The sequence below is a fragment of the Sus scrofa genome, chromosome 11, assembly GCF_054392235.1.
Source record: "Sus scrofa isolate SSC_HxYL_T2T_F1_AM1 chromosome 11, Sscrofa_HxYL_maternal_Yorkshire_Landrace_v2.0, whole genome shotgun sequence".
NCBI lineage: Eukaryota > Metazoa > Chordata > Mammalia > Artiodactyla > Suidae > Sus > Sus scrofa.
This window is the reverse complement of record NC_139393.1, coordinates 2,683,377-2,703,359: the sequence shown is the minus strand read 5'-3', so window position 1 is coordinate 2,703,359 and position 19,983 is coordinate 2,683,377. Positions and strand designations below refer to the sequence as shown.

The 19,983-nt window shown below is 49.9% G+C and overlaps 1 long non-coding RNA gene across 4 annotated transcripts in view; it reads right to left on the bottom strand.

Moving 5' to 3' along the window:
• LOC102157477 (uncharacterized) overlaps positions 1–19,983 on the bottom strand; it is a 94,172-nt gene that overhangs the window by 3,554 nt on the left and 70,635 nt on the right. For 2 of the 4 annotated variants that reach the window (XR_014818959.1, XR_014818956.1), the window contains 2 exons: positions 1,694–1,901; positions 1,020–1,374 (listed from right to left, as the gene is read on the bottom strand). This is a non-coding gene — a long non-coding RNA (uncharacterized LOC102157477). Of the gene's footprint in view, positions 1–1,019; positions 1,375–1,693; positions 1,902–9,679; positions 11,540–13,855; positions 18,121–19,983 lie in introns of those variants that run through there. The other 2 variants (XR_014818957.1, XR_002336606.2) reach the window with 2 other exon arrangements.

Below are 19,983 nucleotides of genomic sequence, written 5' to 3'. Positions count from 1 at the left end.
TGAACCAAGAAAAATCATCGCTGAGCTCACGAGCAAAGATTAAGAGACTGTCAAGCTAAAAAATTATTGGCTCCATTCACACTCGCTTGGGGTAGGGAATGCTGTTTTATCCATTTGTACTTGCTCATTTGCCTCTTTCATGTGTCTTTTTATAATAATTTCCCAAGTCATAAACAAAGAAAATAAGACATCCTCTCAGATAAAATGGCACACAATTTAATACGAAACATTAGCTATGGCACAACCTGGCCTCAGAGAACAAAGGAGTTTAAAATTCATCTGACTTTGCAGTGTGAGAATGCTTTACATTAAATCTAGATTTTAATCCTGATTATATTGTTACACATTCCACTGTTCCCATGCCATCAGCCTCGAGGACTTTATTATTTATGTAACTCCAAGAGCTGATGCAGGGTAAATGCATCTGATCTCAATGAATGGCATGGGATAAAAAAAAGTTATCAGTAGATTTCAGGGGAGAGAAAAAGACCATTTTAATTCTCTTGCTAGGCTATTGATTAGTAACAGATGTTGCTTTTCTGATTGAATTATTTTTGATTCATTTTTCAAAAAAATATAGATCTGTCAAAGTATTTTAAATCATCTGGAGATAGAGGTTATTTAAACAAGATTCTTTGATTTCTCTTTCTAGGAGAAGCTTCCACCTTCAAGAGCTGTGGGGTCTGCGGGGATATAATTTAGAATGACATGTGCTTGCATATACAGCAGTGCCAGTTTCACTGGGGCTTTGGGGTGGGCGGGGGGGTGGACTCCTGGTTTGAAGAGGAAACGGTTGAGTCCATCTTGGTGTCAAGGGCCTGGAAGAACGTGCAGAGAAACTTGTGTAAAGGGGCTGGGATGGGCAGGTCCTTGGAAGAAGAGCGCCTTCCTAGGCCCCGTCAAGCACTCCCGAGTCCAAGCAGCAGGAAGCAGACGTTCTTCCTTCCGCAGCAGAGACTCCTTCCAGGAAAACCCCCCTTTACCTGGTTTACCCGCAGCACGTCCTGTGCTCTACTCACCTTGAACGGGAGCACGGAGCTCAAGAGGGGACATGGGGCACCCCGCTTTGAGACCAGAAGCAGGGCCGCCACGACGTGCGGCCCCATCCCCAGGTTGCTGTGCATCTTAGGCCCCAAGGAATGAACAGGAAGCCTTCCCCTCATTCTCAGAGTCGAGGCTGCCCATTCTTCCTGCACTAAAGCAACACAGAGAGGGGCGAGCAGACGGAGATGAGCTGGAAGACGAGGGTCCGCTTCCAAATAAAAAATCTGAAAATAACAGCAAAGCCAGAAGCAGCAAGGAGGTCACTGCCTGCGTCTCTATGACAAAGACTGGAAAGCACTCTCCCGACGGACAGATGGGTCCTCGCAGAATCTAAAACAAACAGACACAGACAGAAAGGAGTAAGAACAGAGAAATAGGACACGCCAGTGACAACCTGGGGAAACAACATATAACATCTCAACCCTGGGCTGGTTCTCCCGTCGACACCATGCGTGAGGCCCCGTAGACGCCACCTGGAGAAAGGGGCCTATGTGCCTCTCCGCTCTCCCCTCCCCACCTTCTCCCCCAGGCTCGGCCTCCTTGCTGCAAATCACAGCCCGGGGCCTTCCAGACACCGGGGTTTGCAGCCGCAGCTCTGTCCTTCCACAAAGGTAGAACAAGCCCACCCGTCTGGGGGTACGGTTCTCACCTCCTCCTCTTGGGGGCAGAGTTCCCATCGAGCAGATTCTAAACTCAGTTGCTTTGGCTTCGGCTCTGAATTTCTGATTTAGAATCCAGATATGCTAGTTCTTTCTCCCCCTAAAACCTGGGGTTTCTTAGTAGCTGTCTGGCTGCTGAGTCCACAGTCCGTGGAGACAGTATTTTAGCTGCTCCATTCAGAAAATGATGGACCTAGTCTGTGCGAATAGAATAACATTTAAGAAGAAAAGTGACTCTTCCAACATACGGCTGTAGGAATTCCTGGTTGCACCCATGGGGGCGATAACAGAGAAGTCCGTTTGGGGGAAAGAAAACCACCGGAGGAGCAGGTGGAGACGTCCTGCTTCTGGGCTGCGTTTCCATTAACGAGAGGGTGAGCTGGCTCCGAAGCAGCGCCTACAAAAGCTTACAGTGAAAGGGATAAAACGCAGCACTGGACTGGGGAGGGGAGCCCCCCACAGCGCCCCCGATGAGCCCACCTCTGGGCGGGCCTCTGTGGCGTCTCTCCGGCTGCCTGCTTTGTCCACTGTAGGAGACTGGCTGCCACCTTTCCTGTTTTAAAGCCATAATTTAGCTCAAATGCGCTAGTGACTCATTTCTTTTCTTTCTCTTTTTTTTTTTCTTTTTTGGTCTTTTTGTCTTTTTCTAGGGCTGCTCCCACGGCATATGGAGGTTCCCAGGCTAGGGGTCGAATGGGAGCTGCAGCCACCGGCCTACTCCAGAGCCACAGCAACGGGGGATCTGAGCCGCGTCTGCGACCTAAACCACAGCTCATGGCAACGCCGGATCGCTAACCCACTGAGCGAGGCCAGGGATCAAACCTACAACCTCATGGTTCCTAGTCATTGGTTAATCATGGCACCAAGACGAGAACCCCCTCGAGTGACTCATTTCTTAAAGGCCCCATTAGATGGGAGATCAGGAAAGAAAAGACCATGTGCAAAATGAATCTGTCTCCCCCAGTTCCCTGAACTGGCTCACGACCAGGCAAGCAAACAGGAGTCTGCACTTGTGACACAGACAAACCCAAAGCCGCGGCTGTAATCACAGCAGCCAAGGAGGGCAACGGCCTTGGGCCTCGAGGAGAAAGCTGTGGGGCTATGGGCTCACAAACTCTGACCGAGGGAAGGAATGGCTGATTGTGTTTTTCCTCCACGGGTCAGAGCGAACCTTCCAGAGAACCAAGGGTTTACCCTGTGCAGGCAGATGTAAGGTGACTAGCCAACTGGCGCAGGCTTTGTGGCTCCACGGAGGCTTGGCACGGACTGCTGTGGAGTGTCTCAGACTCCCGGTGGGTTTCAGGCATTTGCCTTTTTCCCCAGTCCTGCTGATCCCAGGCTGGCTGAAGGTAACTGCGCACTGGCCTTCAGTACCGGGCACCTAGTGCGGATTGACAGGCTGGAAATGCCCCTTATGGCCACTCTTTTGTACTTAACAGTGCTGGCGAGGTCACTCGTCCCCCCAAAACACACTCCCATAGTGTAAGCTCTTGGTTTTCACGTCTTTGTTTGGATTCTGTCTTGAAACAAGAATGCTGTTGGCGTGAATGACTGGGATGGTACCAGTGTTAAAATGGTCAGTGCTACAGGTGGACCAAGCAACCCGCAGGGGCAGTGTCCTCAGAGAGACGAGCCAAAGCAGTGCCCGTGGCCTTGGACCTCAACGCTTCCCACGAGTGAGCCACGAGCCACAGGGCCTAAGAGCAGGTGTGCGGGCAGTTCAGGGAACATGGGGAGAGTCTGCAAGGAGAAGGACAGTGGCCTAGATGGGTGAGAGGCCTGGGGGTGACTGTCAGCACGGGCCAGGGGACACACCGCCAGCCAGGTCAAGTCTAGCTCTGATTCACAGGAACCAGACTGGGATGAAAGCGCTAGGGCTGTGGAGACAGCTGAGATCCCAGGAAACTGTGAAACGCATTGGCCTCACAAAGAGGGCGCCCTATGAAGACCCTCTGAGGGGCGGGAGTCGCAGGCTGGACAGCTTAGCAGGTGGAGAAGAGACTGGAGCTCAGTCCCCGCGTTTTTAGAGGAGAGAGCGCGGGTGGTGGGAAAGGTAAAACCTCGGCCTGCCGACTTCCTGCCGCAGGAGTTGCGGGAAGACTGCTGCCGTCCCGGGGGGGCAGGGCCCCGGCGCGGCGGGGACGGAAGCTGCCCGCGTCGGCCCGGGCGGAAGAGGGGAAAATCACGCCGGTGTCCGACGACCGAGGACGAGGGGCGCCAGGTGGAGGGCGCCCGATGTGGGTCGGGGGACGGGCGGGTCTGCGGTTCACGCGGGCGCCTTGGCCCGCCTGCGACTGTTTCCTCTGGACGCGGAGTCACACCCACGTCCCGAGTCGTCCAGACGGGCCGATGATTTCATGCGTGAAAGCGAGTCACTCCGCAGGGCACACGGAAAGTATTATTGTCCTAATTTGTAACCACTGCCTCGTGAGTCAGAACGGGAGCCCGGCCCTCGCTTTCATGTCACGTCAGCCGAGTGAGGAGCCAGGACTGCCAGCCCTCGGTCTCGGCGCGCGGACCCGGCTCCTTGTCCGCCTTGTGGGTCCCAAGCCTCCAGTGCTTTGGCCGCCAGCTGTGCAGTGGTTCCCTCTGGGCCATCCTCCCCTTGCAGGATGGGCCAGAAAAGCTCAGAAGGAAGAGCATGGAGTCACCTGCAAAGCTGACACATAATATTTAAAATTAAGCCCAGAGGAAGAGTCCAGGCAGAGGTTATGAGGAGCCAGAGTGGAACAGCTGACCTGTGAGGAGCTCATCCTGAAGACAGGGCCGTACTCTGGCTCTGCTTTCTACCACTCCCCAAATGCCCCCAAGAAGCCCTGGGCTAAAGAATGAACGGTTACGCCTCCCTAATCAGGATATGTTGTATCAGCTTATTTCTCAAAATTCGAGGTCAAAGTCCATGGATTACTTTAACGGACCTATTCCTTTGACCGCTTTACTTGCCAAGGGTGCTCATGCGTTTTGTTCTTTAAAGAGCATCTGCCTCCGCTCAGCCACACGCATCTTCATCAGTTACACTGTGCGCAAACCTCTGCGAGTATTTACAGAAAGGTGGGCCTTCACAACAAGATTCAGTTAATATTTTCATATATTTGCTTGTTTTTCAGTCTGCCACTAACTGGGGGCACACTGAATAAAACAGCTATAGTTTTATATTCCAAACCTAAGATATTAACTAGCATAACTGAGACACAATGAATATTTGATGAATGAGTGAAGGGCTCACGGAATGAGAACTCCCGTCTATAATCAAACGTATCATCTTCCATGCTTATTCATCTGGAAGAAAAGACTGCAGTTCCTTAAATGCGAAACTTCTTACAGCTTTGTGTCTTTAAAACTCCCGTTAATGTTAGCTTTGGGTTTTTAAAATATTTTTAATATCTTTTATTTGTAATTTGGATTGCTCAGCTGGGCCGTTCTGTGGGAGGGGGGGTGATGGATTTTTTCAAGAGCATTCCCCACGCTCTAGAATCACTACAAGAGCAAGTATTGTGTGTGTGTGTGTGTGTGTGTGTGTGGCTGCACCCAAAGCATATGAAAGTTCCCAGGATAGGGACTGAATTCACAACCATAGCAGCAACCCAGGTTGCCACAGAGGCAGCATCAAATCCTTAAGCCATTGCACCACAGCAGGCACTTCGAGCAAGTGCTACTATTAATGACAGCTTGTAGTACCAGTGGGGTGTTTCAAGCGGAAGAAAGATTGACAAGTGCTGTAGCAGAAATCAGGCTTGAACACAAGTGGAGTAGGAGGAGTGTGTCGTTATTTCTGACGTCCTAATGTGATGACTGCACACAAATTTCCATCCTTATGTACCTGGTGGGCATATGGTGGCTCTTTCTGGAAAAAATAATGTATAGATATTTCTTGTTAATTTGTTTTTCTTTTACTTTCTGTTTTGAAATAATTGTAGATTCATAAGAAGTTGTAAAAATAGTGTGATGTCAAAAAATTGGCAATGGCATAATCTACTGATTTCAAATTTTGTTATTTAATACATACACTCATTTGTGTGTGTGTGTGTGTGTAGTTCTATGCAGTTTGCCACAAGGAGATTCGTGTAAAGGCTACAACGGTCGACATAAAGAACCCCGCCGTCACCTCACAGACGCCCTAACGCTCCTCTACTGCCAGTCCTCCTCCACAGCCCATCCCAAGCCCTGGAACCACGGAGCCTTCTCCATGTCCATGATTTCGTCAGTTCGAGAAGGTCGTATAAGCAGAACCATACAGTGGAACCTTTTCAAAGCATGCATTTTTCACTCAGCATCATTTCTTTCAGATCCATCCAAGTTTTTGTGTGTATCGATGCTGTGTTCATTTTTATCGCTGCGCAGTGTCCCATGGTACGGATGTATTGCAGGTGTTTAAAGAGTCACGTGATGATGCTTATTTGCTGTTGTTTTTTCCAGGTTTTGACTATTAGGAATAAAGGTGCTATTCCCGGCTTTTTGCACTGGCTTTTGTGTGTGAGCATAAATACTCACATGCAATTCCAGGGCCTTTGGGGAGGTGGTGTCCAGTGTTAAAGAAAGCGCCCCGCTGCTTCCGGATCACTGGCACCACGTCACTTCCCGCCGGCCGCCTGTGAGAGGCCACGTTCTGCGCATCCGTCCCAGCAGTTGGCGCTTCTGCTATTTTTAATTTTAGCCATTTTAACAGACAGCTGATAGTCATATCGATAGGCGATTGGGGTTTTAAAATGTCTTTTCATGTCATTTGCACATTTTCTACTTGGATGTTCTTTTTCCCATGTTGTGTTTCACGAGCACTTACTACACTCTATATGCAAACTGCGGGGGCCAGGGGGCTTCCAAGTAGTGTCTCCTCTTCTGTTGCTTATCTTTCCATCCTCTTAACAAGGTCTTCCACAGAGCAGACATTTTTAGTTTTGCTGAAATTCAGTTTACCCTTCTTGTATTCTACGGTTATGTTTTGGTGTCAATCAGATATTTCTTACTTGGAAACAGTTACCACTTTTCTCACTGGCAAAGCAAGACAGTGGGCACATTTGGGTTTTGCTTTGCTCTTCTTGCAATGAAAAGGAGCAAGCAGGCGCCAGAGCTGTGTGCATGAGGATGGCTTGTGCTGTCTGGCTGAATGCAACGTGGTCCGGCGGTGGTTTAGAGAGGGGGTCGGACGCTGAAGGGGGCTGCACGTGCGATTTATGGGACTTGTGGAATGAGATGCTCTAACGAGCCCTCTGCACTCACTCTGGGAAGATGCTGATGTCAGGTTAAAAGGTTTAAAGTGCTGTAAGTTTATTCAAAGCAAAAATATAACAACCAGAGTTCTTCTAAGTACTCATTAATAATTCTTAAGATGCCCAAATTATCTCATTGCACCAGTGTGGACATTTTTCTTTAATTCTTTCTCTTATTTTTTCATAAGATTTAAATATATAAATAAAATTTAATATTTGCTTTACTGCTTTAAGAGTGCAGATTTAACATTGCTTATGATATGACCCAAAGGAAAATAACGGTGCCTTCCTGGTTAACCTTGAGAAAGGTATGGCTGTGTAGACCGGGTAGGTCAAGGTCCCCTCACCCTCTGACACTGAATTTTGAGCACAGGTAAGCAAGCCCCTGTGAGCAGACAGCTCTCCACGCTCACCTGAGGCCCAAAGTAAACATCACCCGTTAACTCTCTATAAACACTCACCTCCACTAGCTGTAACACGTTTACAGAAAAAGAAAAGCAATAGAAACCAACTGTTACCTTTGGCATCTGTTTAACAGAAAGACAGCTTCATTTAGCAGAAAGTGCAGCTCCGGCCCAATTAACATTCTATAGTTACTCAAGGTTGCCTCAGTCTATGATTGCCTGGGAACCGAGGTTGAAATCCGTATCACAGAAAGATTTATGTAAGATAACCCTGAAAGGACATCCTGTGTTGTAATGCGATTTCTTTGTAAGTTCTCTATAAAATGCCGGGTTTGTTTCTCGGTTTTGTAGTTTCTATTCACACACAGAAACTAGTATAATGTTGTCATTCTAGGTGATTTCCCATGGGGTGACTCATCTAGGTCCTCGTAAATTAATACCGCCTGACAACAGACTCCTACGCATCCTACTTTATACTTAAATCTTATGTCAGAAGTTCCCATCGTGGCGCAGTGGTTAACGAATCCGACTAGGAACCATGAGGTTGCGGGTTTGGTCCCTGCCCTTGGTCAGTGGGTTAATGATCCGGCGTTGCCGTGAGCTGTGGTGTAGGTTGCAGACGCGGCTCGGATCCCGCATTGTGGTGGCTCTGGCGTAGGCTGGCGGCTACAGCTCTGATTCGACCCCTAGCCTGGGAACCTCCATATGCCGTGGGAGCAGCCCAAGAAATGGCAAAAAGACAATCAATCAATCAATCAATCAATCAATCAATCAATCTTATGTCAAAGTGAAATGCTTGCAGTTGTGGTTCCTTGTGTTTGTTTTTTGTTATTTGACTGATGAGCATAACTGGCTTCTGACAAAGAAAGATCACTGAGCGTGTCATCAGCGTGGTCCTGGCAACATCTGGATCAGGGAGCAGAGACTTTCATGAAGATGGCATCTACTTAGGTAGTTTCCACTCCTCTTGCTTCTAAAAAACAGTCACGCTTCCGTGTCGTACTCTCGTTGAAAGGAATGCGTTCCGTTGACTCGTTAACTGGCCACACTTTAGCGACACCATGTTCAACCCTCAGGGCCGGTGTCAAGTCAGAGAAGACCCGGAGGCTGCTGTGGAGACCGAGGTGAGTGTTTCAGAGACTTCACACTGAATGTGGACGCTCTCCTAATTCCTAGGGAATGAGACACGAAACGCCAGGGGCTCGCAGGCAGCTTTCCCAGGGCCACGAACCACCAGAGTTCTCCCGCTATGAGGGGGTGTGGACGGACTTGGGGTGATGGACACTAAGCCCATTTTCCCTTTCCTTCTTCCTTGCAGGTGAATGGATCAATTCATTTTTAAAAGACAAAAGCCACAAAAACCCAGCCTTCAGAGATTAATCAGCAGACAGCCTCTCCATACCAAACAGAGTGGTTACCTGTCAGGCAGCTGGGTGCTGTCCCCAAGCGTCATGCACTTGTCACCTTTGAAGTCCAGCTTGTCAATAGCATCCTGTGGTTTCCCCGCCTTTTCCTCTTTGTGATATTTGGATTCAGAACCTTCCGCATTCTCAGCAGCTCCTGAGCGCTTAGGACCCGCCTGGCACTGTACCGAGGGTCAGTAAACCCTTATCGAGTGTGCCAACAAAATTGGGTACATTAAGCTGTTATAGCAGAAACTAACTGCCACACCTCTGTGGTCACCTGCTCTTGGGGCCGTCTGGGATCTGAGCTCACGCGTGTCTGTGTCCAAAACCAGGTCTCTTAACTGCTGCGTCATTCGCGTGTGATTCACTAATCCATCATTACCTGTGTCAGAGATTTCGTTTACAATGAAATGAGATCATTTTAGAACTTAGCCAACAGCCGACGGGTCCATCCTCAGCTGTGCTTGTCTGTACAGACCCCCCCCACACACGTGTGTGCTCCACGCGGGAGCCGTGCAGAGTGCGATGGGACTGCTTCCCGCCCTCCTTGTGAAGACCAGCCATTCAGAACCAGGTGGACCATCAAGGGTCAGCCCTGCGCTAAGTGCTTATATTCGCTCAGAAAGTTTTATTCGCTCAGTATTTAATGTTCACCTCTAGGTCACAGAATAAACTCCATCAAAACTAAGATAAGTGAACAATTCTGATGGAATTTAAAGTGATGTAGCTTTCTGTTGACTGCATGCTTGAAAAAATACTGTTTATCTCATTTTTCTCTAGAGCAAGTGCACGTGACAGCTCAGCGTAGGAGGTGCAGCCGCCACTGTCACAGAGCAGACATCCTACAGAGACAGACACTAAACCACCACAGACCCCACTGGGATGTCATCATTACAGAGCTCAAATGAATTCCAAGTACAGAAGCAGATCAAACAAACAAACAAACAAAAACACAAGTCAAATGACTTCTCATTTTACTATCAAACCGAGAGATTTAAATTCACCTCAAGGTAAAAATAAAAGGCAGACATATTCTCAGTACAAAAGAATGATTTCTTAATGGCACATCAAGTTCCATCCAGAGACAAGCCCTGACCCTGGTCACATTGGGACAGGACCTCTGTAGTGGCAGCGACCACTGACCGGGTGTGCTGTGTACCCAAACGGTGGTGGCCATTGAGCACTGGAACCAGTGTGATGGAGAAACAAGACGTTTCATTTCACTTAATTAATTCTCACTTTAATGGTCACACAGAATGGTACCGCCTCGCGGACTGCACAGTGTCGTTCGAAAATGTAAACACTTGGCTGATAAACGTCGTGGGGGTTTCACTGGCCGCTCCTGCACCCCTCCGCTGTGTTCCCTCTGGGAACTTCCTGGGTAGCCCCCTCTGAGCGCTGGGCTGGGGTCTGCTCCTAAGACCTAAGACCATCAGGGGCTGAGGGCCCAGAGGGACCAGTCAGACACACTGGGGCAGAGGCCTGTGGAGTAAGGACGGTGCCTCCAGGACGCAGTCGAGGCTGTGCCCTGAGCCCCGGCACGTCCAGAACAGCCCTGGAAAAGAGAGATAAGGCCTCGCGTCTGGAGGTCCCCTCGTATCTGGGAACACTGAAAAACAAAGGCTCTGCTGCAGAGAGAACGGCCAGGACCTCAGAAGGACACGCTGAAGTAATAAGCGACCACAGGATGAGCCCAAATGAAGCACCACTTGCGACGCAGGGCCCCTCTGCGTGCAGCCCTGGATGGTGCCGCAAGGTCCCTCCTGCCCAGGGGGGCCGAGGACGTCAGAGGGTCTCCGCGACATGTGCCGCCTCCTCCGGGAGTCTGCCCTGTCTTCCCCATGATGCAGAGAAGGGCCAGAAATGCCTGCTCTGGAGGAGCACGCCAGGCAGAAGGAGTTTGGCTGGATGTCCCAGCGTCAAACCAGAATGAAGTGGAGGGAGAGACGCGGGGCGGAGGGCTGAGGAGCCTGCAGGTCAGTTCAGGGCCTGGTGGTGCAGGGGAGCGGAAAGGAGAGAAGGGTCTGTGCGCTCAGAGGACGCGTCCTGCAGGCGGTCCGCCCTGGCCCCGCCTGCTGCCCCCAGGCTGGCTCCCTGCTGCTCACGCCCCCAGGCGTCCTGACCCCATCACATCAAGGTGTCTTCCCAGATGTGTCTCCCCGGGGACCACAGGCTTCGGGAGCAGCCCCAGGCCCCCGACCTCCGCCTCCTGTGCATCTCCTGGTGTCCGCTTGCCGGCCGGGAACCCGGAGCTGGAGCCTGAGATGTACTCACGCGGCTGCAAACTGCACCGTCATCTCCCATCCCCTGGGGTCCCCGAACCCCAGCCTCTCAGGACACACCAACAAGCATTAGCTGTCAAGTTGGCTGGCGGTTGCGGGACTGTCATCCCTAAGTTAGAGGACTGTCGCAAGTACTGCCCTTAACGAGCCCGGGCTAGTGCCCTCTGCGTCCGAACCAGAAGGGAAGGAAGATCAGAGCGACTTCCTAGCATAAGACCAGGACGCCGTCGAGTTTGTCTCCACTCCATTCCTCGGTCTGTCCCCTCAGAGGTCCTTTCCAGGAATCTCTTTGAAATCGTCTCCATGAGCAAACAAAAAGCTAACTTAATTTCACTTCTTCGAGGTAAGCAGTGAGTTCAAGTCACGGCCAGAGACGCAGAATCGGGTGAGCCATTTGGCCTTGCGATTTTGAAGCCACTGGAGGGTCTCTGCTGGCTGCGTGGAACCCGAACCCCGACCTTGGCAGGACCCGGGTCCCCACGGGGCCTGGAGTTGGTGTCGGCCAGCAAAGGGCGGCGACCGCAAATAAAAAAAATCCTTAAAACACAATGAAAAGAAGAAGAAAGAGGGCAATCATTAAACACAGACCCCATCTGTGCTTCTGCTCTGTGCAGGCTTATTTTTCCAATACCGCGCATACCTCAAATGCTTCAGCACCGCTCCTGCGTTGGAGGAGAAGAAAAGAAAAATAACAAAACTCAATATTTTATTAAGCAGATTATCTATATTGACATGAAAAATTGGATACTCTTTTTTTTTTCTTTTTGGAAAAAAAATAAACATAGCTTTTGTTTGGTTTTGGAAGCGTTCTGCGTCTGCTTCCTTGGCCAGACGGGTTGTCTCTGCTGCGCCCCCACCCCGGGCTGACGGTGGGCACGTCCAGGCTCAGGTGGCGCGGCTGGGCAGCTGCTGTGAGTGTGTGTTTCGGGCTCAGACTGCACAACAGCTGGAAGAAGCAAAATTGCTGATAGATGTTTCGCAAAGTTACTTCCTAGCACATATAATTTACAGGGCTCACAAGAAGTTTTCAATATGTGCCAGATATCTTTTTTCCTATTTATTTTAATGATTTTTATTTTTTCCATTATAGTTTTTTTCTCTTTAAAAATAATTTCTGCCTCTGTAAATGCCCCACTTCTGAGTCTACTTTTTATTCATTTCAAAGATCTTCAGGCCTACTTTTTTCATCCAATATTGCAGGGCTTGGAAGTAAGAAATTGTGTGGGTCCCTATAGGTTGAACTTAGCAGACAGATGGTCACATTCTCATAGAAACTCTTGTCACCAAGACATTAATCAGAATGTGACTGTAGAGGCACTGATGAAATTTAATTATGAGTTGATTTCAGGGCATGCGAGGCTTTGCGAAATTTAAGCAAAACCTTTTCCCACGCCTACCCGAAGTTTAATTTGTCTAGGACATTTTAGAAGCCATAGTTCTAAGTGGATGCTTGTGCTGCACAGACAAGGGTGACCTTCACTCGAAAGCCATCCTTGACCTTCTTCTACAATTGCCAGGAGAGTTTGAAAAACGCACTGCCAATGCACCAGACGCTGTGTTAAGTTTACCAGGAAGCCAACGGAGCTAAGAGGTCGTCTGCTTTGAGTTTAGTTCTACGGTTTTGGAGCCCCACTCTCTGGTGTCACCCTGTGCTGCTTCTGTAGGAACCTTAGTGGCTGCAGGGATCTTTCCAGCTCTCCATCTACAGATGAACCTTCCCAAAGAGCAGCAGTAAAATAGTTCTGGATCCCTGCAGCTGGGCTCCTTGCTCCAGACCCTGCGGCAGGTACAACGCACGTGCACCTGTATTATACACTCTTCTACCTGGGAAGGTGCTTCGGGTGGCAGGGACGCCTGGGTGCTTCTGCCACATGCTGCAAGAACGGTCCTGGGGTTCGGAGACGGTATGTAGCCATTGCTGCGGCTTAATCACCACTGCTGCCTTTTCTGTTCCTCTCTCCCAAGAGCTGTTTGAAACCTTAGATCCAAACAAGCCAAACCTTAGATCCAAACAAGCCATCCTACCTCTGTCTGCCAGGGAGGCTTTGCTACACAGCAGCTTCGAATTCCACACTCAAGCCCCATGGTTTTCAATGGTGGCTTCCGTGTGTCTGAATGACGTTTATCTTTCCAGAAATAGTTTTCACAATTCAACTTATTAGAACAAACAAACAGAAAGTGAACAGACAACAATCTTCCCACTCGTCAGCAGAAAGAACATTTCTTCACAGCAGCGGGGGCCTAGAAGGTCTTCCGCTGCTTTGGAGAAGCCCGTCTCCTGTTTCTAGACCATAAGCTGTGTTCTCTGCGCTGTGCCTTTCTTTTCAGCTCTGTTCAACGCCGAGGAATTCTGCAGATGCCATGTTTGAGTGCTGAGTGTCTCTGACGTTACAGAACGTCTCACTGCCCTCCCCCGACCGCTGTTTGAGAGCCGCCTGGGGGTAACGTCAGCGATCTGTTCTGACCTGTGACAGCAGAAGCGAAGGAAGAAAGAAGTGGTGCTTCTCAGAATGTTCCACTTGAACTTGACCAGCTTCCCCCAAACGGGCGATAACCTGAATATGCACCCACTCAAAGGCGTTCCCTTCTCCAGCAGCTTAGCTATTGTGCACAACGAGGTCCCCGCCACGTGTCAAAGAAAGAGCTCGGCATCGTCAGACAAGTGGACGGAGCAGCAAGTGGCAGAGATTTCGAGATCCTGTGACTATGACAGCAAACTGGACCTTTTGCTAGTTTAGAATCCCCTTCAGCATGCTGAGCTTCAAGTACCATTAACTCTTGGCAAAATTCTCCTTCCTAATTCAAAGAACAAAGGATTACTAAAGCTCATAAAAAGGCTTCTCAAATTTCAAATAGCTTTTAAAAAACATTTAATGAGTTAAGAGTAATTGAATCAGAAACATATGGATTAAATTTGCCTTGAAATTCATAGGGGCTTAATATTAAGGGGGAGCTCATTCAGCAGAACCCCCGAAGACGAGCCGACCCCAGGTTTTGTTTTTTTTTTTCAAAGATCAGCTAGTAACAGTCTGTAACCCTTCATCTTCACCCATCTCCCTTTGTCTAACGAGTCGTGCGGTTTGGGTGGTACTGTGTCGATATAGTTGTACCAACAGACAGTCCATCTGTCAGTGGACAATGTCAAGACCCGAGCTGCTCACGTCTTCATGAACTTGATCGGCTTGCTCACCTGTAAGGAGTTTAACTGTGGAATAACCTCATTCATCTAGAACATGGTTTTGAAACTCTCTCACTCACGTGATCTTTTTTGCAAACCCGACTGCCGGCAGATTCGCAATCTGGCCAAGGGTGGGGGTGGGGAGGGGAAACAGGGCCGCTCGTTCCCATCTTTGCTGGCTCTTCAGCACCCCTGTGGAATCTCTGGTCTGCCATCCAGCCAAGAATGGGGAAAGTGCGGGGGATTCCTAAGCAGCCAAAATGGACACCACGGGTCTGTGAAACCATTAGAACATTCCTCCATCAGGACCTGTATAAAGAATATGCAGAAGATTCTAGCAAGCCCTGAAGGTTTCTACAGGCACCGAAGACGGACGGGGACAAGCTGGGAGACGGCGCGGTGAGGGAAAGGGAGGTGGCAGGGAAGGGCTATACGAACTCAGACGGCATTCCAAGGGCCAAGCAGATCCCCGCTTTCGGTGTGGGAGAAACAGCCCACAACCTCCACGACCTTCCAGAGGGCCAGCCGTCCGGCACAGTCTAACGGCTGGTGTGCGTCACTGCCCTCGAGGCGGAGGGGAGCCTTTGTGCTCAGAAACGCTGCAGAGCCAGGGAACAGGGTGCTGCTCATGGCGCCTCACCGCCTCTCGTTCAGTGTGGAGAGCGAGTCCCAGCCACTTACTGTGGGCTCCTGGGAGACAACACCCACCCACACGACCTGTGTCCCCGACCCCTCAACTTCTGTGCAAGTTTCTTCTAGAACTTAGTTAATATAAAATGGTTAGGGAGCTCCCATGGCGGCTCAGTGGGTTAAGAACCTGACTGGTATCCATGAGGATGTAGGTTCGATCCCTGGCCTCGCTCAGTGGGTTAAGGATCTGGCGTTGCCGGGAGCTGTGGTGGAGGTCGTAGACGTGGCTCGGATCCTGCATTGCTGTGGCTGTGGTGTAGGCGGCAGCTGTAGCTCTGACTGGACCCCTAGCCTGGGAACTTCGATACGCTGCAGGTGTGGCCGTAAGAATAAAATAAAATAAAGTAGCTGGGGACCAGCTCTAGGGGCAGAAGTCCTTGGGTCTGTGTTTGATGAGGCCGCGAGCTGCAGCCAGGGCTGCCCAGAGCGCACCCTTCTAGCGACGGGGGCGGCCACGCACGGCGCGTGGCGCTCAGCCTCATGGATGTTCTCAGACACACGCAATTCTTTCTGGAAATGTGGCAGCAATGTGTTGGGCGTAGCCCGGGCTGGAGACAGATGTAAGAGTCAGAGCACCAGAGAAAATGTGGCTCCAGAAAGAAACACTAAATTCCCTCAGGGAAAAAAGTGGGTTGTATTCCCCTGGCGCAGAGTCAAGTCTAGGCGGAGGCTTCGGAGCCCTGTGGGAATACGACCTGCAGGTTCTGGTCTCCGAAGCAAAGCTCGGCACATACTGACACAACTGTCCCCTCCTGACTCCCGAAGGTGGGCGTCCTGCCGGCAACAGAGCCCAGTCCCATGATATTTGGGACTTTTGGATTTAGCTGCGTGAAAATGAGATGCCCAGACCTTGGGGGAACAGAACCGCCCTCTCTTGGAATCTGAGTGGAATATCAGGGTATTGCTGATGAAAGTTACCAAGAAAAGCTCGCCCAATTAGGAGTGCCAAGGTACTAAACATTCTGAGGATTATTCACCCAGGGTTCAACCTTTTCCAACCACCCCAAATACAGTCCAAAGCAAAAACTAGAACTCCAGCTGGAGGGAAAAAAGGGATAAAAAAACAAAGACAAGGACGCCTAAGTCAAAGGAAAGTAAAGGTTCTACAAAGCCTGTCCCAACTCTCCGGGCAGCAAAATACGGCTCTTTCTACGGATTTGAACTTTCTGCCAAGTGAGTGCCACTATCTCATCCCCTTAAAACCCAGACACCTATCAGAGAATCCTGCCAGCTTGGATCAGACCACAGCAGAGCCCTCACAGCCCTGGAAGCCACGCCAGGAGCTGGTCTTCTGACCTGTGTCTGCATCGGCATAGCTGACAGACGTCGCACTTCTGGGACCTCCCAGAAAGCTCCTGGTTTCTCCGGGAGGGTGCTGCTAAGCCCCTGCCCCGGGACAAAGCACATTCTTCTGGCACTTGGTCCACGATGGCCCTCCACCCTTCCGGGAGCTGGGTGTGAAAAACATGTCCTTTTGCTACCCTGTACCTTCAGTTTGGCAATAACAGAACAACTCTGGTTTTGAAGTGGAAAAGAAAAACGCCGACATGTGGCCCCACAAGACAAAAGAGAGGATGCTTCAGGGAACGCTTTGGAGGTTGGACGCACCTGCAAGGGGTTTTGCGGAGGTAAAAGAGAAATCCATTTCTTTGTCTGTATCATTCAGTGTCAACAAGAGCTAGAGAAAAGCGCCGGAGACTCTGGGTAGGAGGTTTCTCACGACTGGCTTGTGGTTCCATCTCCCACGGCTGGTCAAACATCCCACATGCTACCTCTTTGGGAAGTGCTGCCCTGGTGCAAGGGAGTTTCCAAATAAAAAATGCATATCCCTTTTAGAATCAGTGTTCAGCTAAATCTTTATATCACAGAAAAATTCATGTTCTAATATTCTGAGAGCTCCAATAACTTTTTATGAGGAAAGAGGAGAACATAAGCTGGGGGAAAGCGGCGGGGGGTGGGGGGGGGACATCGTCAGAGTCAGACCGGGGTTGGTGACGGGGTGGGGGGTGGGGGGGGGAGCAGACCAAAGGCAGAGGCGTTTTCTGACTATTGCAAATGCTCTGGCCCCTGGGGAGAGCACGGTCCAGCTGCAGACTGTTTTGCAGGCTCTACCCACATTGGAAAACCATTTAGCATCACTCAGAACCGGAGCCAGAGGCCTGCGTGCATGTGTGTGTGTGTGCGCACGCATGTGTGTACATTTTCACTAAAGCAACGTGTGAGCATGTTTAAAAGGAAAATAACAAGAAGCACTTAAAACTGAAAGCAAGACCGCCCTGCCGCCCGCACTCCCCACCCAGCTCCACTCCTCAAGAGGCAGCTGCTCTGAACTCTGCAGGCAGCTGCTTCGGGCAGCGACCTCCGCGTATCTAAAAACACAGATTTTCTGAACCCCTCATTCGTGATCAATGGGTTTTATCCGTTCCCGATTCATCTGCCGTAGCAGCCGATGGAGATTTCACTTTCCTGACCTCCCCACGCCGTCCTGGTTCTGCCTTAACTCCTCCATCAGCGGCCTTAGGACTGGAGGTGACACAGCGCTGCCTTTTGTCTAGTTCTTGGAAGTGTCCTTGGGCTATGGTTTCAGCAGTGCCTGGATCTTGGAACAAGTGGATGGCAAACAATGCTGTAAGCTCTTCGGACCAGAAGCCACAAGCAGTTCAGGGGCAGCCTAGGAGCGCCATCCGGCCTTTGGTCTTGGGAGCCATGACTGCTGGACCCGTGTACAGCCAGCAACCTTCAGCAAGTTTGCAAAGCGAACGAGTTCTTTTGTAAATGGAGAAGTTAGAGGCCCCCTTGTCCAGAAGCACCCCGGGCCGTCTCTAGACAGCTCTTCACATCAGAATGTCCTTCCTCATAACTGAAAAGGCACCCAAGAAAGGTCTTCTTCCAGCTCCGTGTAGCTGGATTCATTTCAACTCATCGTGGCAAGCGGTGGCCTCCCTCTTCCTGAGACGGCGGGGCTGCGGAAACAGCATCTGTCACCTCCCCGCACAGGGCGTTCTGGGCCTTCAACCACGAGTCACGCGGAGGGAGCTGCTCTGCGTGGTGGCCACATCACTGTCCTCTGAACGGGTGTCAGCCTGTCCCTGTCCTCTTCAGCATGGCTGCTGAGAAGTGCCTTCCAGACCAAATGAACTGCATGGCCTTGGGCATGTCACTCAAACTCTCCAAGACCGGGTTTCTTTGCACGGAAAACGATTGTTTTCAATGTCCAAGGGCAACACGTAAAATTGGAGAACTATAGAACCTTGAACGTAAAAAAGAAAAAAACAAAAGTCTTAAAGTTCCCTCTCTCTCAGAGAGCATAAATCCTTCCCCGATCCCTGGAATGTGTCCGTCAGTGCCTGAATCCTTGCAGTCACAGGGAATTAAAGAACAATACTTCCAGGGTGGTCTGACCCAGCCGGGAACAGTGGGATTTTTAACACCCTTGATCTTGACACTGTTCTTGTATTTAAAAAACCTAAGTTTGCATTATATTCATATGTATTTTTTGGCTGCTGCATGGTACTTTTGGCTCATTTGGTACTTGTGGTTACAGAAAATCATGAGACTTACACACACACACACACACACACACACACAGATTCTTTCTGCTTTATTCTGAACTTAATCTTTTTTCCCCTAATACAAGTCCTTGTTTCTTGTTTTCTGAATTGTTGCTTTTATTATTGTTTTCCTCTGACCAAATAAGTAGTTCAGATTCATTATGTTAAAAAAATCTGAAAGGGGAGCTCCCGTCGTGGCACAGTGGTTAACGAATCCGACTAGGAACCATGAGGTTGTGGGTTCGGTCCCTGCCCTTGCTCAGTGGGTTAACGATCCGGCGTTGCCGTGAGCTGTGGTGTAGGTCGCAGATGCGGCTCGGATGCTGCATTGCTGTGGCTCTGGTGTAGGCTGGCAGCTACAGCTCCGATTTGACCCCTAGCCTGGGAACCTCCATATGCTGTGGGAGCGGCCCAAGAAATGGCAAAAAGACAAAAAAAAAAAAAAAAAAAAAGCAAAAAAAAAACCCCAAAAAACTGAAAGGTACAAATATGAAATGAAAATCAACTTAATTCCAACCTAGAAGGCACCAGAGTTACATCCTGGTGAATATCCACTTCAGAGGCTTCCCCTGCGTGTGCAAGTGTGTCTGTCTGCCACCACACACGCACAGCCACCCCGAGCCATGGTTCATTTGATTGCAGGTAGGAGAAAACGCCCACTGAAGTAATGTGACTTAATCACAAAGTCTTGGTGGGGTGGCTTCAATGCTGACTGACATAGGGGCTGGATGATGTCACCGAGGTCCTGCCTGGGTTCTGTTTCTCCTCTCTTTCCCCTGGTATCAGCTTCCCAGGAGGAAGCCCCTTTCTCTTACGGCGTCAGGTAGGGCCTCAAGCACTCGTGGGAGCAGGTGTGCACAGGACCACATCCAAGGAGAGGACCGAGCTGTTCCAGGAAGATCTCTCCACCCAGCAAAGAACTGTCATTACCACAAGTTCCCCCAAAAACATATCTTCCCATCTCACTCTGCTGAAAGGAACTCCTTGTCCACCTCTGAGTCAATCACCCATCAGTTTAATTAACGACGCACCCCTAGGGTCACAGGTGGAATTAGCGTCTCCAAACTTCCAGGCCTGAGTGAAGAAGACATAAATTCCTGGATGAAACTTACTAAGGGGGGTAAAACAGGTTGTGGGGAAGCAACTGCGATGTCCACTCTATCTATCTATCTACCTACCTATCTACCTGTAATCTATCTGTCTATCATCTATCATCTCTCTATCAACACTACATATAGGATGAACAGATAAATGTAGATAGAGATTATAACCTTTTGGGGTGGAAGGGTGGATGCCCACATGGATAAAAAGATGGACAGACTAGACAGGTGAGAGACAGAGAGTCAAACTAAACATGTTGTTTATAAGCTTATTCCACGACTGCTGTGCACGTCAATCCTCAGATTCTGGGAGCATTTAAAATGGATAAATGAGAGTTCCCCAGTGGCACAGTGGGTTAAGAATCTGACTGCAGGGGCTCCGGTTGCTGCGGAGGTTCGAGTTCCACCCTTGGATCGGGAGACTGGGTTAAGGGTCCGGCATTGCCCCACTTGCGGTTCGGA